The 21,470-nt window shown below is 41.8% G+C and overlaps 1 long non-coding RNA gene across 1 annotated transcript in view; it reads right to left on the bottom strand.

The window, feature by feature from the left end:
- The window catches only part of LOC122809195, a 968,247-nt gene that overhangs the window by 228,016 nt on the left and 718,761 nt on the right, over positions 1 to 21,470 (bottom strand). Inside the window, exon 2 of the long non-coding RNA XR_006365868.1 lies at positions 14,151 to 14,189. This is a non-coding gene — a long non-coding RNA (uncharacterized LOC122809195). The remainder of the gene's footprint in view (positions 1 to 14,150; positions 14,190 to 21,470) is intronic.

Raw genomic sequence — 21,470 nt, forward strand, 5'->3', positions numbered from 1 at the left:
GGGAATGGAGTCAAAGTTACCAGTGTCAAGGCCATAACAGCAGGAGACACAAGGTCTATCCACACCAAGGGATCTGTCATGGCATTTGGCGGTGATTCCTTCACTACTGGTGCCAGAACTAGGTCTGGAGCAGGAACAGAAGTAGGGATGGTCTGAGGAACATCTCGGCCCACAGCAGGAACTGCCAGGGCAATTCCATGACAAAGTTGGACCTTGTCAAAGGGCAACATCATGTACACCCAATTAATCTGGGTTGGACTTTGAAGGGATCTGTAGGACCTCTCTGAAGCCGCGAAGGGAGGTCTGGAGGAAACCACGTAGACCTTCAAATTCTTCACTGCTACAGTAGCCTTTAGGTTACATGGGCCATGTCTTCCCAAGCTGCAAAACCAGACAGCTTCCAAAAGCTCTGGCTCCTTTCCACACTTCCACTCTGACCACTGATAGGTCAGCCATGAGAAGGGAAAATCAGCAGTCAGAATGGAAATTCTTCAGGACTTTCTTGTCTAAAAGGCAAGTAGTAGTGTATTCGTCCAACAAGAAATAACCTCCAAACTACTTCCCAACAAATAATATACAAACTAGGGGGATGGAAGGTGGGTGCAGCTGATGCAGTAGTGAGGAATTCGAACATCTACTGTTATGGTCGAGTACAACTTACACAACTATAGTATGTTCACCATTCCCACTGCTCCAGTAGCTTTTAGGCTGTATGAGTTGATTACCAAACCATATCCAACCTGGGAGGAGTGTTCGAGTGTGTTCAACAGTGAATAAAAGACTTAAATTAATTCTGCTGTAAATATGCTGAAAGATAAAGCCTAGAATAAAAAGTTTGCTTAAAAATATGTATAGAGTTTAGCAATGTAAAATAGGCATCCATACTATATGTATAACAGACAGGCTTTTTCACAGCATCAGCAAAAAAGCAATTCTGGAAAGCACGTATTACAAGCTTTTCTTATGTTCGCAAAACAGTTTATAAACTCAGCAATAAATGATCTTTTACATAGCTGTTTCCTCACAAAACATGCTCTTCCACAGTATCAGTTCCTCAAAAATATCAGCAGCAGAACAGTTTGCAAAGATGTTTCCTTTCAGACTTCTGTTCATAGGTTGGTACTAGGCTATCGCCCCTAGAGCCTATACAAGCATAGCCATAACAATTCCCCTGGATATGTCTTCCCACAATATTTATTCCCTGGACCCCTATCTAGCAGGGCGACTGGTGTGATCCCGGGGGTGAATTTCCCATCTGCCATCCAATCGGCAAGGTTCCTTTTGAAGAGGGCCAAGGAGGCGCTCTGCTTGACATGTATGGGCAGTCTATTCCAGAGTATGGGGAGTCTCTGGGTCAGGAACCTATCCCTCCAGTATGTTTTGTTCATTGTGATGACAAGGTTTAGATCCCTGGAGCATGTGGCTTTGAGGGATTGGGATTTCTTTAAGTGGATCATGTCAAACAGCTCAGGGTTTGACATGGCATTGTATGTTAAGCAGAGATCGCCTCTGAGTAGACGATATGCCACAGAGTATAGTTGGAGTTGTTTTAGACGGTCAGCATAGGGCATCTGCTTTAGGCCTGTGATTCTTTTAGTGAGGTATTTCTGCGGCCATTCCAGCTGTTGCAGATGTCTTGTGAGGTACATACCAAACAGGGCTTGTACTCTATAATGGGTCTAATGAGGGATGAGTACAGTGGGACAATGACCTCTTTTTTTCTGGATGAGAAGCCCTTAGTGATGAGGTGTGCCACATAGAAGGATTTCCTGACCGTTTTGGCGGGGTGGTTGTCAAAGGTAAGACCACTGTCCACCTGTGTCCCTAAGTCTCTCATCACACTTTCGGTGTTTAGTGTCCTGCCACCTATGTGGTAATTCATGGGTACATGGCTTTTCCCAAAGGGGATAACTATAAATTTCTTGGCATTAAGCTTGAGCCCATGGCTCTGGCACCAAGCATCTGTTTCTGTTAAGGCCCTTTTGTAGAATATCCACATCATTTGGGGATTCAACAATGGCTCCCAGTTTGCAGTCATCTGCGAACTTTGTTAGCAAGAGTCCCTTAGTGTTGGCCTGTACTTCACAGAAGTAGTTGCCAAACAAGAGCGGTCACAGGACTGAACCCTGAGGTACTCCATTTGTCACTTGGCTGGAGCTGGATTTGGAGTCGGCTACTTTTATAGTCTGGGTTCTGTCAGTAAGCCAATTGGCAACCCATCGAGTGACGTGGGGATTTATGCCCAGCTTAGTAAGTTCATCTATGATTCCAGAGTGGGGGATGGTGTCGAAGGCCTTGACGAGGTCCAGATAGGCTGTGTGGACTGCCTTACCCTTGTCCACAGCTCTGGAGACTGATTCAAAGAAGTCAATCAGGTTCAGGAGACAAGATAGGCCTTTCACAATCCCAAACTGGGTGGGGTCCAGTGTTTGAAGGTTGCCAATGTCTTTGTTTATAAATTCCATGACAATGCGTTCCATGCAATTGCAGATCAGGCTCGTCAGACTGATGGGATGGTAATTCCCGGGATCCAAGGTGGATCTCCCCCCTTGTGGAGTGGGATAACTGTAGCTGTGCACCACTCAGTGGGCATGAAGCCTAAGGTAAGGCTATGATTAAACATGACACTTAGGTAGGTGCAGTGCCAGTTAATTTTGTAGTTCATGTAGTACACAGCCCGAGATGTCATCTGGTCCCACGGATGCTGTATTCTTAGCTTTGGAGAGTGCGGTTTCTACCTGTGTGGCCATGATTACCGGAATTTGGCAATCTTTTGGTATTGTGATGGGCCCTTTAGGGGGTGAGAGGGGGGGTGAAGTTTGCACTAAATCGATCTGCCAGGATAATGGCAATATCCTTGGGATCAGTATATTTACTGCCATTCTGTTGTAGCTCAGAGCATATCTGAGGATTGCCATTTAGATTCTTGACATAACTATAGAATGCCTAGTGGTTGTCTTTGGAATATTTGGCAATTTTATTTTCGTAACTAGCTTTGGAGGATTTTATGAGGGATCTCAGCTTCTTACTGAGGATGGTAAGGGAGTTTTTTTACATCCTGGGATTTTCCTCATTTCTGCAACAGTTTCTTTCTTCTGTTGTATAGTTTGTTTATGGCAGGGGACCACCAGATTAGTTTCCTTTTTTTGGTGGAGAGCATCTTGGTTCTATTTGGGATGGCACGATTCATGCACAAGTGGATGTGCTCATACAGTGCCTTAGTGTAGGATTCAGCAGTCGAACTTTCAGCTCCTGTCTGCATGGGTGTCATGAAGTTTGTCACTTCAGACTTGAGTAGCATGAAGTTGGCTTTGGAGAAGTTTTTTATGGAGGTTTCCTTACTGGGGGGTGGGATGTGGATGTCAAAGGTGATTTGCTTATGGTCAGACCTGACCAATGAGGGGGTGACCACTAGTGTGGAGAATCCATCTCCCATGTTGATAATGACCAGGTCTAGGATATTGGAGCCCCTGTTGGGACAATGGATTAATTGATCCAGGGCATTGGAATTTATGAATTCCAAGAATCGTTGGAAAAAGGTGTTGATACCCGAGTAGTTTTCCCAGTTAATGGCAGGATAGTTGAAATCACCCAGTATTAGGGTGTTTGGTTGTATCTTAATATTTTCCAGTATGTTTAGAAAGGTGTAGTGAGAATCTTGGGGCATGGTGGGGGATCTGTAGCAAGCTACAATTTGGATTGCAGTCTTACCTAGTGTTAGTTGCAGCTGGAGAATTTCAGATGCATTGTGTTGGGCAACTAGCCTGGAGGTTTGAATATCCTTGATGAATATGGCCACTCCACCACCTTTAGTGTTTCGGTCTTGGTTTGGTGGCCAAAAAGTGTGGTAAGAGTTGTAGCCAGGTATTGCAGGGGTGCTCTTTGGAGCCTTGAATCAGGTCTCAGTTACTGCACAGATATCGATGTTCTCCATTTTTAGGAGTGCCTCGAGAGAGTGCATTTTGAAGTTTAGACTTCTAGCATTGAGTAGCATTACCTTCAGCTTTTGTTAATGAACATCTTTTCATAAAATCAGCAGAAAGACAATTCTGATTGCATGCATTTTCACATCAGCAGAAATGGTTTCACAGAAGGACAATACTACTTTATGTTGTTGTTGTTTCCTTAATCAAGTCTGGAAAGTAAAGTATAAGCAGAAAAATAAACAGGATCTCAAGTGTGTGAGAATAGCAGTACATAAGAACTGTAAATCAAATTTTGTTAGAGGTATTGGTAGGAACTCAGGTTCCGAGGTAACTCGAGAATTGAAAGCCATAAATCCATCATCCATATCAGCTGTGAAGGAAAAACTTTGCACATTAAACTTGTAAACCAGTCGTACGTCTTGTTTGTTATGAAAAATAAGTTATTTAATAGCAACTGTGCTTGCAGTGAAAGTGTATTGTGTTGCTGCAAAATATATTTCTTTATCAGTGTGCAGTTTGGTGCTTTACACAGACTACAGATTCAGTCATACAAAACTCTATCTCTCTGATTCAGCAGTAAACAGCCAGCAAGACTTTGTGTCTTAAGAAGACTGAGTCCAGTCCAGAAGTACAGCACAGTAAGCAGCACCTTCAATAACTTAAAATTTTCAAGAAGGACATGGACCTAGGAGCCCCTGCAGAATAGTCATAGCAAAGCTTGTCCTGGATCTAGAAAAATAATGCAGTTTGTAATGCCTTGTAAGGGTATTTCCCAAGGACCATGTAGCATGTGCCTTTAGAATGCTTGTAAAGTCTAATCCTTTCCAATATGCCATCAAAGACAAGTCTCTCATAGAATGCGTAGTAATACTGCCTGAAACTGGTTTACCATGGTGGGCAAAGCAAATGGTAACAGCTGTGGACAGACATCTGGAAAAAGTCAGATTTGACATGGGTGGTCTCTTGCTAGTCCCAACATAAGAAAAAGATCATTAGCTTTTCTAAAGGACTTGGTTCTGTCAAGATAGCACCTGAGCTGCCTATACACATCCTGAGCATACAAACTCTGACACAACCTTGGTCATGAGTGAGGGCTTTGTCTGTAATGACTCTCTATCCCCATGGAAGACCAGATACGGTTCACTCACCATGAAAGCCTGTAACTCAGACACTCCTCCTGCAGATGTCAGAGCGATGAGAAACAATAGCTGTGTAAAATTTACCATAATGATAGATGTCCTTCTCTTCTCTGCTGCAATATTTTTAACTTTAGGGGAGATCTTTGCAGCCGGTAATTTGATGTCAGCCAGTATACATTAGTTTTTCACTACTGTAAGATGTGTGGTATGTCGCACGTAGGTTGCTGTAGCACGTCTGCCATAAAAGTGAAGTATGCATGCATCTACCTCAAAACTGACTGCCCCAGGAGGAAGCCGGCCTAAGGAAGGTAAGGTATGACCATCCAAGGAAATGAACCAAACCACCAGGGGGAAGGAGGGTGGGATTGGAATACTGCAGCAGAGAAGAAAAGGACGCCTATCATTATGGTAAGATTTTACACAACTGTTCTATGTCCTTCCATTCATCTGTTGCAGTATTCTTAACATGAGGGAGAATGCAAAAGGTCATGAAGAGACAGTGGATTAAGAGGCAGTAGAGCTCTCCAGGAACCCATGGAGTATAGCTCCGGAAAACCCTGCTCAGTCTGTTTGGTGTTCTGTTTCTTTTTTATACGGGTGACATCAACTCTCAAGAAGAGTTGCAGGTTGGAACCATCACAGACCTCGATCAAAGTGCCAGGCACCTTTTCCCTAGCAAGGATTTGAAGTATACACACTCTGGTCCATCTAAAATGATCACCCTCAGTTCCCCCTTCTCAACCTTAGTCATATAAACAGTTTTATTGGACTTGCAAGAGTCAGACATCATACTGGCCTTTGGTGGGGTCATGACAAGTTTCTGAAAAAACGGATGCACAGCAGATTCGTACAGCATCTCACATGAAGCCTCCAAACCAGACTGCGCAGTAGGATGATTCATGCCTATTTTTCTTGAACAGCTTCTTAGGTGTGAGTGACACATCCAAGGCAGTGAGTTCTGTGCCAGAGTCTTCAGAAGTTGGGTCTCTAAATACGTATTTAAAAAAGAAAGTTGAATGCGAATGGTTTTAAGAATAAACAATTGCAAATTGTACAGTTTCTGTAATCATGTTCAGCTCCTAGACAGAGTAAACACTTGAGTGGAGGTCTTTATAAGAGATCTGCCTACCACCGTCACACCTTCCACTCTTAGCTGACATTAACAATTCTTTCTGAAGAGAGAAGAAAAAAAAAAACAAGAATAGATGAGGCTTCCCAACAGGACACTTGTCTAAATAAGTCTACGCAATGGTAGCAACCAACACCACCAAGAAAACAGCAATAGGAGCAAAGATCCTGAGGTTGGACTGGCAGCATGTTAGTCTGAGGATCTTATGCTCCTACATCTGATTATGTACCCTATGACCATGGACTGAGGTCATACACCAGACGTATGGGTGCATATAAAGCTTTGGCACACCAGTATTACAATCATACCTCTCAAAAGTACAGATTTTTGCAGAATGTCCAGATTTTTTGCCATATTGTTTATCCATTTTTCATAAAATTGTGCTTTTTTCTGGCAAGTTACTAGCAAATCATTAAAGATTGAATTTAGAAAACAATGACAGACATTTGAGCTTCAGACTTCATACTCTTTAGAAAATTCGTGCTAATGCAAAACCTGTTATTCTATCAACTTTCTAAGTTTGAAAAAGCAATATTTAGAAATTATCTCTGTTTTTGGGCCACTGTCCCACTTTTACTTATGGCTTTGTCCAGATTTCTTGCTCTAAGAGGTTGACAGGTATGATTACAATTTTGCAACAGTGATCTAAAGGACATCATCTGAAGTTCTTACAAAGGCAGTGGTCACTGGAAATGTGCAACACTCAAACTAAATACATATCATATGGGTCCTGCAGTGGAAATTTGTGATCACAGGACTTACACTTTCGGAAACCCGGCTTTCCCTCCTTGTCCATAATATTCAACTCAAACCACAAATGCCATAGCAATAAATCAGCACTGACAAGAGATAATAAAATGCAGTCTAACACACTAACATTCCCAAAAAGTGAAAATGAAAGGAAAAAAATCAGACCAAGTCAGCCAATGGCCCAAGAAATGAATGGAAAGGGAGTGGGGGTGGGAGGTGAAATAGGAAGGCATACAAATACTACCTACTGTGCAACAATAAAGACAGAACAACCAAAATTGTAGAAAGACTGAGCTGCACACATATGTTAGTGAAAAGATACTGCCAAAAGGCTTGAACTGTACAGGAGACACCATTGCCTAATGGCAGCAACAACATCCCTAGATAGGCAGCATGATCAGGAGTTTTGGGAAAGAAGGAGCTTAAGCTGTGAGGAGTACATTGTGGTAACTTGATGGTGCCAAAGTCACCAGCTCTAAGGTTCCAGTGTCCAGATAGGACCTGAGAAAAAAATATGCGTGTCTGTTTATAATATAAATGTAAATATACTGTATATACACATACATTTTCAACTGTCTACACAATGCTGACTGATAATGTAATGAAAATGTGTGCATGCAATCTCTATGCAAAAGTAGGCAAAAGTACATTTCATTCTTACAGCAAATCTGACCTCATTTTACATATATAAACTACCACAGCTATGTTCAGCTTTGTGGTCCACAACAAAAAGCTCCACAGCTGCAGAATGGTTATATGCTACTTTGTGGATCTCACCAGTTACAGAAGGGCTCTCTAGTTTTTTTTTTTTTTTTAATGGAAATAAAGTTCTGGGGAAGGTAGTTTCACTTGTAAAAAATGGAAATCAAAAACTGTATTTTTTTTTAACAAAAAAAGTCAAACCATATGGTCTTGTTGATGTTCAGGAGTTATGGATTAAGTAATACTTGTCTCCGTATTTAGGGTAACGCCCACTATTGTGTAACTAAGATTACTGCCTACATTGCAACACTGGCATAGGAATTTAATAATAAACAATGTTGTAATGTGACTATTACATCTACTGCCTTTCTGATTCAGGCCAGAGCTTACTTGCTATTTAGTCAATGATACTTAAGACAACATTTCTCCTAGACAAACACCGTCCCCTAGTTTACATAACTGTGGGACTCAGCCAGACATACCAAATAAAATCTCACACAGATCTCAAACCAGAAAGATTTAGATACAAATTCTGACCACAGTTCTCAAAAGGGGTGTCACTGCACAATGACCAAACAGAACTAGTACCCAGGGACAGTTAATGAAATGCCATCATACTGTGGCCACCATCAACCACTTTTACAGCTCCCTCAAAATATATCCTTTTAGTAACTGCAAAGAGGTTACTACACTCAAGAACTATCTCATTCAGCAAAAGATCTGATCTAATACTAAAGTAGCAAAATGCAAGCAGGACTATGGCAACACGAGGCAAGAGCAAAGAAGTCTAACTCTTAATGTTCCCAGACTTTTCCAGCAGTACTCTGTTCAACTCAAAACCAGCTCCAAACTACAAAGAGTTAGGACACTGACAGTATCAACCTCTGTAGTGGACCCAGGATGAAAAAAAGTCACAGAGTACAGAGAAGTGAGCTAACAGGTGGTAATTTATCCTCCTAGGAGAAAGAATGCAAAAACCCCAAAGGGTATTTAAGCTTCTAGTGGAGACCAAAAGGTCAAGCATCACTTCAACATTATCACTGGCCCACACAGATCAATATAAGGTAATCCCTACTCCCACAAAAACACATGCATGCTATACGTAAATTCTGTACCATTGAATAATGCAAACAGCACTCATAGTTAGCAAGGTTGAGAGTCAAGTACATAATGAAATCCCACCCGGCTATACATATGGACCAGTCAGTACCCAAGTATCATCTCCAATGTCCTGAACAATCATGATAAAATATGTTCTCTCTGACATTATCAAAAAAAGTGCAGACTTCCCCCCAAAATGGGTGGAGTGAAAACTGCTAAAAACAGGATGGATGGAGATGAGGGATGAAAGACTCAAAAAAGTGCTGGAACAGCTACGTGGTCATGACCGGGAAAGAACCAACAATTCTGTTCAGCTTAATGATTAGATCACAAACTTTGAGAAAAGAGTAGAAACACATTTCCTAACTCTCAAATGCAGTCTTAAGTGTGGCTTAAAAGTTAATTTTAATTTAAAATCTCTCAAAAATTGTGAGAGTGGCACAGTGGTACAAGCAGTTAACATTACTGCCTTACTGCTCTTGCTTTTCTGGTTTAATTCCTAAAGGATATGCTTTCTGTATGGAGTCTGCCTGCACTCTCTGGGTCTCTGTTGGTTTTATCTGATGCACCAGTTTCTTCCCACTTCCCAATGACATACCACTAAGTGAAACAGTAAATCTCTAAACTGCTCATAGGGTGTGTGTGTGTGTGTGTGTGTGTGTGTGTGTGTGTGTGTGTGTGTGTGTGTGTGTCACATGTACACATTAAGGACCAGCAAGCAACCTTATACGGAGTTTGTTCTCTGCCTTATGCCTATTGCTTCCTGGGACAAGGTTCTGGCTCCCCATTGATCCTGAAGAGATTAGATTACGTTTTAGGGGACAACTGTATGAATGTAATCATAAAGAACATTTCAATTTCAGAGAAATGAAATATGAATGAACATGTATTTCACTGAAAATAGCGTTCTTATTGGATACATTGGTTCATAGTTTGTGTGTTTATTTCTCAGATGCCCTAAGCAGACAGTCTCAAAAAACTACAGCTTTACTCCATCGCATATCGCCTACTCAGGGGCGATCTCTGCCTAACATACAAAACTATGTCAAACCCAGAGCTGTTGGACATGCTCCACTTAAAGAAATCCCAATCCCCCCGAGCTACACACTCTAGGGACCTTAACCTTGTCACCACAATAAACAGAACATGCTGGAGGGATAGATTCCTGTCCCAGAGACTTCCCATACTCTGGAACAGACTACCTATCTATGTCAAACAGCGCTCCTCATTAGCACTCCAAGAAAAATCTTGATGATTGGATGGGAAATGGGAAATTCACCCCGGGGATCACTTCTGTGGCTATGCTCAACAGGGGCACAGGAAAATAATTTTCTTGGGTGGCGAAAGCCAGGGTACTTTTTTTGGCTGGGCTTGTATGGTCCCTAGGGCGGATAGCCTAGTACCTACCTATGAACCTATATGTAGGTACTAGGCAATCTGCCCGAAGGCATTTATAAGCCTAGCCAGAATGTGTTGGCTTTCGCTGCCCCCTGAGATTAGTTCCCTTTGCCTTGGTCCAGCAGAGCCACTGAAGAGATCCCCGGGGTAAACTTTGTTTCACATCCACTCGTCAAGGTTTCTCTTGAAGAGTGTTAGTGAGGAGCTCTGCCTAATGTAGATTGGAATCTTGTTCCAAAGCATGGGAAGTCTCTGGGACAGGAATCTATCCCTCTAGCACATCCTATTTATTGTTGTGGTGAGGTTTAGATCCCTAGAGCATGTGGCTCAAGGGGATATAGTTTTCTTTAGGTGGAGCATGTCCATCAATTCTGGGTTGGACATGGCCTTGTGTGCCAGGCAGAGATCACCTCTGAGTAGGCGGTATGCAACTGAGTACAGCTGGAGTTTCTTCAGTCGAGCTGCATAGGGCATCTGTTTGAGGCTAGTGATCCTCTTGGTGAGGTACTTCTGTGGTCTCTCCAGCTGTTGCAGGTGTCTTGTAAGGTACATCCCAAATGGGGCATTGTACTCTATGATGGGTCTGATGAGTGATGAGTAGAGGGGCACAATGACCTCTCTTGATCTGCATGCAAACTCTTTTGTGATTAGGTGGGCCACATAAAAGGATTTTCTAACCACTTTGGGAATATGGTTATCAAAGGAGAGAATACCATCTACTTGGGTCCCCAGATCCCTTATTACATCTTCCGTATTTAGGGGACTACCACCTATGTGGTAGTTTGTGGGTACTTTGTTTTTTCCGAAAAGGAGGACTATGCACTTTTTGGCATTTAGCTTGAGGCCATGATTTTGACACCAGGAATCCGTCTCAGTGAGACCCTTTTGCAGGATGTCTGTGTCAGCCGGAAAGTCAATTACCCCCCCTAGTTTGCAGTCGTCTGCGAACTTGGTTAGCCATAGACCTCCTGTGCTTGCTTGTGCCTCTGAGAAGTACATGCCGAACAGGAGGGGTCCAAGAACTGAGCCCTGGGGAATGCCACTTGTAACCGGTTTAGAGTAGGACCTAGCTCCCGCAACTCTCACCATGTGGGTCCTGTCTGTGAGCTAGTTGGCAACCCATCTTGTGGCACAGGGGTTTATGTTCAGGCTGGTGAGCTTGTCTATAATACCAGAATGGGGAATGGTGTTGAAGGCCTTTGCGAGGTCTAGGTAGGCTGTGTGTACCACCTTTCCCTCGTCTACAGCCTTGGTAACTGTTTCAAAGAAGTCCACCAGGTTTAGGAGGCATGATCTGCCCTTAACAAAGCTGACTAGGAAGGGTCCAGTGTTTGGAGGTTCCTAATGTCTCTGTTAATGAGTTCCATGATGTTGCGCTCCATAGCCTTACAGACCAAGCTAGTCAGGCTTACAGGGCGATAGTTCCCGGGGTCTGTTGTGGCTCCACCTTTGTGGAGCGAAATAACCATTGCTGTGCGCCACTCTATGGGTACGTGGCCTGTGGAGAGGCTGAGTTTGAACAGTGTGTTTAGGTGAGGGGTTAGTTCGTCTTTGAGCTCATGTAAGATGCAGCCTGGGACACCATCCAGTCCCACTGATGCTGTGATTTTGGCTTTGGACAGGGCTGTTTTAACCTGAGTGTCTGTGATTTCAGGGGCTCTACATTCTTCTGGTATGATTATGGGCCCTTTCGGGGGTGAGGGGGGGTGAAGTTTGCACTGAACCTGTCTGCCAGGATGTTGGTGATATCAGTCGGTTCAGTGTATTTTGTGCCATTCTGCACCAACTCTGATCAGATCTGAGCATTGCCACTTAGATTCTTGACATAGCTAAAGAATGCCTTGTGGCTATCTTTGGAGTCCTTGGCAATGTTTCTTTCAAAACTCACCTTGGATGATTTTATGAGGGATCGTAGTTTCTTGCTGATACTGATCAGGGATGTCTTCACTTCTTGGGATTTTACTCTTTTCTGTACTAGTTTCCTCCTTCTATTGTATAGTTTGTTTATGGCAGGGGTCTACCTGGTTTCCTTTTCTTGGAGGAGTGAGTCTTGGTTTTACTTGGGATAGTATGATCCATACATTCTTGCAGGTGCCCGTAGAATGCATTAGTAAAGGATTTTGCAGCTTGGACAGTGTTATCCTTTAGCATGGGGGCTTTGAAACTTTCCACCTCAGTCTTAAGTAACGTGAAGTTTGCTTTTGAAAAGTTTTTCACAGTGGTTTCCTTGTCCGGGGGTGCGGGTGGAATGTGGACATCCAAAGTGATTTGTTTATGGTCAGATCTAACCAGCGAGGGGTTGACCTCTGGTGTGGAATACCGGTCGCCCATGTTGGTGATGACCAGGTCCAATATGTTCTCACCTGTCGTGGGAGTGCTGTCCAGTTGATTCAGGGCATTTGAGTTTATAAATTCTAGGTAATGTTGGGCAAGGGAGTTAGTACTTGAGTAGTTCTCCCAGTTAATGTTTGGGTAATTGAAATCACTCAATATTAGGGTGTTTGGAAGGACCTTTATGTTTCCCAGTGTTTCCAGACTGTGGGTCCTGGGACATGGTGGGTGATCTGCAGCAAGCCACAATTTGAATTGCAGTTTTGCCCGTTGTTAGTTGCACGTGGATGATCTCTGAAGCATCGTGCTGTGCCACTAAACTGGAGATGTGGGTATCCTTGATGAAGATGGATACGCCCCTGCCTTTTGTACTTTAGTCCGGGTTCTGTGGCCGAAATGTATGGTATGAGTTGTAGCCTGGTAGTGCTGGGGTGCTCTCTGGAGCCTTAAACCAGGTTTCTGTTACTGCACATATATCAATTTTCTCCATACTGAGGAGTGCCTTGAGTGCGTGCATTTTGAGGTTTAGACTTCTGGCATTGAGTAGCATTACCCTCAGTTTTTTGCTAGTTGTGCTGTTTACAGCGGTGGGTTTGTCTTTTGAGCCTTGCCTAAAAAAGGCACTTGGGGGTGGCAAGAGCCTTGGCCAGTATTCAAAAGCCTAAGGGTGATAGGTGCAAGCCGTCTCTAGTGAAGAAGTGTGGCTTGTCGAGCATGTCATCCCAGGTGGACAGACACTGGATCCCCTTTGAATGACACCAGAAACTTAGCCAATTGTTGAAATTGATCATTTTTTCTTTATACCGTGATATCATTCTTGGTGAAGGCAGGATGCTACTCAGGGTCAGGGGCATACCGGCCTGGGCTACGTGATCAGAGAGCTCTTCCATGTCTCTTTTCATGTAGTCCAGGGAGGTATAGCTCAGGTCATTTACACCAACATGGACAATGACAGAGTCGTATTTGTACTTGTTCTGGAGTGACCTGAGTGCTTGTGTTATTGTGGCTGATCCTGGCACCCGACAGGCAGCTAACAGTAACCTTCTCCTTGTTCAGCCTAGTGAGTGGGATGTCAGTGTGCCTAACTACAGAGTCACCTATTACTAGTATGTTGGGCATGTTATTTTGCTTTAAGGGCTGTGATTGCATGGCACACTGGTTTTGTGAAGTATGTGGTTTGTGTTTGGGGGTGGAAGTTGCTTGGATGTCTGCTTTGGAGGTCTCTGTTGCTTTTGCAAATTTTTATTTAGAGCCTCCGAGTATGTTTTCATGTATTTATGTGTGTTTTTTGCCGGTGCTGGTTTAATGGGTCTATGTGAGACTGGTGGTGTGATGCAAGTATTTCCCTTCTCCTCTTGACTCTCTGATCCAGTCTTGGGTTGAGACAGCTTAGCCTCCAGTTTGACTGTATAATTGCATCTCTCGCATGTATTAGTGTTTGGTGGTAGGAGGAGAGGGCTCTCTGTGCACGAGGCAGTTGTAACGTTGCCTCAAATACACTGACAACAAACATAAGAGGGGATGTTTGCTATGTTTACAGTACAGAATACATGCATACAGTTGATGGGTCTGTTCTTGGCAGATTCAACAAAGATTAGCAGACAGTATTGATGGTCATCTTTGGTCTTAAAAAAATTTCTTCAATTTAAAAAAGGCTGAGATATTTGTACCTACCGGTCAGAGAGATTGCCCCATCCTGGGATTTCAACAAATCTGCAATAAATAAGCAAATTAAATTAATAAACACACACGGCATACAGTCAAACAAAGTGTCAAAACACACAGGCATTCTTATCCTGTCATGGGAACATTCTAGTAAATATCAAAACACATGTCTAGTAAACTATTTTTGCTCTTTAGCTTATAGAAATGAGGCAAACAAACCATATGTTTGAAAAAATATATATGAGAGCATTACAATCACTCCAAATTATCTACATATACCCAATTACAGTAAACTCTCAGTTAACCGGAACTGAAATAACCGTAACTCTCAAGCAACCGGCAAAAAAAAATATCTAAGAAATACAGTACCATTTTCATGTGTTGCACATTCTGCCCCCCCCTTCCCCCCGCAGAAACATAACTTATGGTTTTAGAGTTTTAAAAAGGAAGACAGAAATAAATTCCCTTTCTCCCCAACCTGAGAACAAGTCAAACCAAACAAATTGTATAGGGTACAGTATTAGTCAAGCTTATTTTTTAATAGTGACTCTCAAGCAACCAGAAACTAAAGTTATCTGGCATCTACCAGTCCCCATAGGTGCTGGTTAACTGAGAGTTTACTATAGCAATGACCCACGCCTGGGTGTGGGTAATGCTGGATTTACCCACGGTTGGTGTGGTTTGGTCACGAGGGTGAAGCCCGAGTGGCCAAACAAAGCCAACCGTGGGTAAATCCAGCATTACCCACACCCAGAAGTGGGTTATTGCTATTATACAATGACATTATCTAAGAAAAAAAATAATTACTTTTTTTAAATAATGGCATTGTATAATGCCTCCTTGCTGACCTTCCACAGTTGTCTGGTATTCTGCGGCAGTTCTCATGTACTGCGCATGCGTATGCCTACGCAGTACATCAGAGCTGTGGGCTAAAGCAACGGAGAAAGCAAGATCTCCATTGCTTTTTACAAACTGTTTCGCTATGTTAAATGGGTTTAACATAGCGAGACAGCTTTAAAAAAAAGCAACGGAGAATCTCCGTTGCTTTTTTTAAAGCTGTCTCGCTATGTTAAACTCATTTAACATAGGAAGACAGTGTTGCTGTAAGAGTTATAGTAATGGAAAAAGTCTGGGCGACCGGACCTTTTTCCATTACTATAACTTCAGTTAACGTGCACGCTGACCAATCAGCGTGCACGTTTTTGAATATTAATGGTGGGGTCATTGTATAATGTACTTTAATGCTGGGTATCAGTCCTACACAGTTCCTCTAAACAAAAAATGTGTCTCTAATGTGATATCTGATGTCAAATACTATCAACTAACCCAAAGACAGAAAAAGTCACTGCACATGTGATTCCTTAATTCCTATTACAAAGAAAATTAGACAGAATTTAAAGCTAAAGCACTAAAACAATAATACTGCTACAAAGAAAACTGGAAGACAGCCAAGTGGTACAGTCTAATATGAACTGTGTGCAAATCTGTATACTATGGCAACATAGTACAATCCTACAGGTAATCATCATCACTATTACGTCATATTGCAGAACGTACTACAGCTACATGCTGTTTATGTATGCCATGAGCAATGCCTTTTTAAGAATTAAACTGCTCCACAAAATTTTGTCTATGCACCTGCGTGTACTAGACAATGCCATTGGTACAGGTCAAGGCTGAAAAGGGTGATTACACCAGTCCACCTAACAAGTTAACACAGACAATAATAATTAATTTAACGCCTCAACTCCTATGGGCAGGAAAAATAAAGGAAGCCTCATTACCTATAATTTACTGACTGAGGTGAGGCTGCTAACGGCAGGGTAGCTACAAAGTGAATTCTGTTTGCATACTACTCACATGCCTTAGATTGTGTTTGCTGCACCAGATTCCTAATTTTAAGCCTAGTCTGCATACTCACGCACGTGTGCTCTCACACATGTACACACATTTAAGCGGAATCACACCACCATACATGCATATCTAAGCTATTAATCTGAAGGGATGCAGAATAATTCAGCTCCATGCTATGCTGCACCACTGTAGAGCCATCTTTTCCCCCACTCAATCTTGACAGAGTTTTCCCACTTTTTAGAAGTAAATTATCATCAACGTCTTTGTTTTCTATTTTTCCTTAGAGCACACTTTTTCTTATTTATTTATTTATGCTTATTAGGCTTCTGTGACTGTTAATGGTAATCATGCAGCCTTAGGCTACATTCTTCCCAAGCGACCTAGAAACACAGAAATTGACCCAGTACATCAAAAACATGGAGGTAAAAGAAAAGGTGGGGGATCGGAATGATTACAGACCTCAGACTGCACTGGTATTGATATGATTCTTATGCACTACATTTTTCCTCACTTCTACTAAGAGCTACTGTTTGGTTTCAGACTAGCATACTATTTCTCACAGTTTCATATGATCATTTGTCATATATTTTATTTCACTTTTCATGCAATGTGTTATACATTTCACTGAGGAAAGCTTGAGAGATGTGCTCTTTTGTTCCACCTTCTATGTACTTAGTGATGTAGGAGAAGCAGGAGAAAAGCTCCAAGTACACCTACTGACATACCCAACAACACATTCTTAGTTCCTGTTATCTTCCTAAGAAGAAGAATGTGAAATATCTAACCCTTATGTAAACTGGTTACATGTGAAACTGCACCTGACGTCAAAAAGTGCTACTGTATGACTATACCTCTTGCAACATAATCCTAGCTTTTGGACTTGTTTCAAAATAGCTCCCAAATACCTCTGGATCCAATCATTCAGGTAACCACCACAGACTGTAAAGAAGGTATACATATCAAAAAAGGGATTCATACAAGTAACAAGTAATGCACTACATCACTGTTATTTATATGGAATTAAACACAGTTCTTATACTCTCCTAACTCCCCTTTTATTGTCCAGAATCTGGTTTCCAAATTCATTACATTACTGCTGTGGCTCATGCAGTTGTTAGCCAACTGTTGCAGTGTACAATTTAGACTAGCAGCTTTGTTTAAACACCTCACCAAATATAAAACAATTGCAAAATCAAATTTTTAAGACACCATTCTTTCATCTAGCTTTGCAGGATACTTTCCTACCATTTCCAAACAAATACGAATAAAATCTTGGGTGGAAGAAAGATGCTAGTCTGGACTTACTACCAAATTCTGGAAAAAGTATAGATGGTGCATTTTAAGCAACCCTGTGCCAATATATTAAAAACACTTCTCCCAGGAAACAAAATCTGAAGTATCCTTTTGAAATTCCTACTACTAAGTAATAAAACTAAATAAAAAGCAAAAGTGTTGTAATGCAATAACCATAACCAAATGAAATCACCAAATAAACAAGGCATTCAAACACAATGAAAAGTTTGGTCAGCAATGGTGATGGCCACAAAGCCACTGACCAAGCATGTTTGAATGGAGGACAGACAAAACCTGTAGATTAACATGTTAAAATCCTAACAAAGGGATAGGTTCTTTAAAAGTGGGAAGACATGAAAAACCACTTTAGAGAACTACCTATCCAACCAGTGCTGGTCCAAAATCAAAAAGATCATGATGCACAAACAGCCAGAGAGTGCAATCCTGTCAAACAACTGACTGAGATACAGAAGGACAACCTGCAAACTCACTCTGAATGGGAGACCATGAAACACCAATCCACCAAAATGGAGAATGGCACAGTGCATACGTCAGCTGGAATGTTTCTTAGAAAGTTCACTCAGTTTTGATACTCCTGTGACAAGGTTTGTACAATCAGAGGCTCTACAGAAACAACCACACCTGGCAGTGGTGATGGACATCTCCCCAACCATGTAAGCATTGTTTGGCAAAGAGTCTTCCTCTATGAAGAGTAACCCAAGATCCTGAAATTACATCTTCTCTGATACCACAAAATAACGGGATTATCTTTTACTTATTTATTTTTTGCCCTTTGTTCTTTCCTGTCTGAGTTTGGCAAAAGTTCAGAATCAGTGGGAATGGTAAGAAACCAAATAGGCATCGTTCCTGCCATAGGATAGAAACCACAACCTCTAAAAACTCCAATTTACCAAGCTGACCTCTCCTGCATGAAACTTCAACCTGTAAAGCTCTCTGGAGAATTCTCTACTTCCTTCCGCATTTATTGCCTCTTTGACCCCCTCTGCAGACAAGAAAAAACAACACGGAAATGTGTCTAACTCCCTACTAATTAAGATAAACCACAAAGATGCAATCACAAAGACTTTTTTTGGTTTACAGTCATTCAGAAACGCTGCCGTAGTAGTAAATATTCCATGGATATCACAATGTAGTCTTACAGCAATAAATCTGTTATTCTAGAGTTGAAACACAATTTATTTCTCTCACAATGCTTCAGCCACCATAGCCAACCTCTTGTAAACAACTTGGAAGAAGTAAGTCCCTATAGCAGTACTTTGTAATTGATGTACTGCCAGCTCAGAGAGAGCCAAATACATCTCCTGTGCAAGATGCAGACACTGATTTTGCAGGACATATCCATTACATCCTATGACACCTACAGAAGTGCTATGGGGCAAGCAGGGGCATGATCCTATCCCTTTCTTAACAAAGTTACCATCAAGATCCTGATGCACTAGTTGTTCTCACTGAACATGGTGTGGTCCAGAATGAAAGAGAAGTTTTCTGTCCCCTTTATTGCTAAACAGGAGGAATTCTAAAATCTTAGACCTCATTCCACATGTGAAAAAGCCCCTAAACCGCACATGAGCAGCAGAATTTGGATAAATACCAAGAACTACAAAGAAGCAGCCTGGTCAACAAGCACTTCCCTTTCTGGTTAAGGTTCTAAAATATCTACAATATGGCTTACTAAGACTATGGTGAAAACCCACAGATCTTTTGTGATGGCTCACCAAGCTTGGACACACAAAGAGAACTAACCTACTTTCAAACCTCTCAACTGTTCAGAATTTCTCAGAATGTCCAAATATTTCTCTCATATTTAGTTTGCTCCTCATAAAAATTTGTGGTTTTCTGGCAAATTACTTGAGTGAGGTCAGTAAATGATAGATATTTGAGTTTCAGACTTCATATCCCTTAGGAAATGTATGACAATGAAAAGCCTGCTAGTCTAGTAACTTTCTCAATTATTATGAGCAATTTTTAAATTACATCCCTGTTTTCGGACCTCAGTTCTCACATTATATTTTGTTCTGCCCCTGATTCTGGTGCTAAGCTTCCATAACCAATCCAAGAAAACAGGACTGCAGCAAAAGGGCTAGCATAGCCACTAGGATAAGACCATGTGATGTTTGAAGGCTTTCCTCTTTCTGCAGGGAAACACTACTTTTGGGAGGGAGGAGAACCACAGGCTAGAAGAAAAGGGGGCTGACATTTTTAACAGTAGTATGGGTCATCCTTCTCAAGATGTTATCAGTAAGTTCCTGTCATGAATGACCAAACACTATCTTTCCTTCAATGGGGCATCCAGGACACACTGCCCAAGCTAATTCTCAAAGGGAAATAAAGCCAAATCATCCTGTGAAGACAAAAGCCTCAGCCTGCTGCCCCAGCCACACAAAGTTACAGCAGACCACATGAAAACCCAGAGTGAATGCTGCAAGCAAAGTATCGAATGTCTCTTCCCCAAGCCCAAAGAAAGCTTTTCCTCTGTCAGTTCCACTAGAGAAGACAGGACTATTACCTAGGCAGATGAGACAAGTTTACTCAAATCAGTCCATCAATAAAACTATTTCAGTACCTACAAAATTACTTCCGCTTTAAAATAGAACAAAACAAAGAACAGTCAAGACATTACAAGATAAAATGGTAAACAAAAACATGCTCAGCCAAAAATGATCACCAAAGTGAAACAAAAATTAAATGGGGTCAAAAAATGGTCACTGAAGCGAGTGTACCTTAAGGCAACTACTATAAAACAGAGCTCATATGTGCACTTGTGAAGCTATCCATATAGTGATTCACACAGATTTCCCACAAGGCAGTACAATTGTAAAAAAAAAAAAAAAAAAACAGCAAAATTATCAATTTGAGCAAAATTTGACTACTGGCTAGTAATTATACTTCCTTGATGCCAGCAAAGAATACATCTGGAGAATGTATGAGGAAAAACCAATCAGAAAAAGGAGATGAAAAAGCTCTTATTGAGGAAAACCTTGCAGCTGTTCAGAAAAAAAAAGCAGGTCAAATGTAATCTTTAGTACCAGAGATGGCTTCCAATAATTTAGAGGAAAAACTAAATCAAATCCACTCAGAAGTATTTAAAATAACTGACACATTGGAGGAACATATAAAATCAAATGACAAAAGACTGAAAACAATAAAAGAAGTTTTAAGTAGCTATTCAAATAAAAAGGGCAGAAATCAAAAGGCAAAAATGAAGGAAAGGCAGGCTGAACGCAAGGCTTCTAATGAAAGCACAGTTGTGTAAAATCTTACCACAACAGTAGATGTCCATTCTTTCACTGCTGCGGTATTCTTAACTGTTGGGATTCCCTGCCTAGTGAAGCCCAACATCTGCCCAGTATACAAAAGCCTACTGTTGCTTTAAGGTATACTGAATATCATGTATGCTCCTCAGATAGCATAGGGCATAAAGAAGATGTCCGGACTTACCATCCTCAGAAAGTACAGTTGTGTACAATTACCATAAATGTAGATGTTCGAGTGTATTCACTGTTGCAGTCATCACACACGGGTTATCTGCCTGCAGGTAGCCCTCAGTCGGCCCGAATACCAGAGACTTAGTATTTCTGTGTCGGATGCTGTAGCTTCTTCCATGACGTCAGGTCATCAGGGGTATAACAGGCAGCCAACGTCATTACATCAGTTTTTCTTGCCCCCAAATGTCAGGAGCCCCCAAATAGGTAGCTAGTATTTGGTGGGGAAAACACCACCAGTAAAAAGTAAATACCAATACCAGTAGGAATAGCCATAGAGAGGAGATAAAGAGAAAGAGAAAAGCAGGGGGCTGGAGGGAGGGAAACCAGGACTGCAACAGATAACACACTTGAACATCTACATTTATGGTAAATGTACACAACTATACTATGTTCTTCGTGTTTCACTGTTGCAATCATCACACTTGGGTTGATTCCCAAAGCTGAGGAAGGGTGGAGGCAGTCAAGAAGAGTTAGGGCTGGCTAGTAGGCCTTGCAAGACTGCTGTAGCAAATCCTGCCTTGGATTTGGAAAAGATAGGCAGGTGGTAATGCTTGGTGAAGGTGTGCACAGAACTCCAGGTAGCACCTTACAGTATGTCCCTTGTAGGGACTCCACTGAGAAATACTGTAGAGTTAGATGTAGCTCTAGAGGAATGTGTTCTGACCCCCTGAGGGGT

Source organism: Protopterus annectens, chromosome 8.part0, assembly GCF_019279795.1.
Source record: "Protopterus annectens isolate FY-2018-M chromosome 8.part0, PAN1.0, whole genome shotgun sequence".
Taxonomy (NCBI): Eukaryota; Metazoa; Chordata; order Ceratodontiformes; family Protopteridae; genus Protopterus; species Protopterus annectens.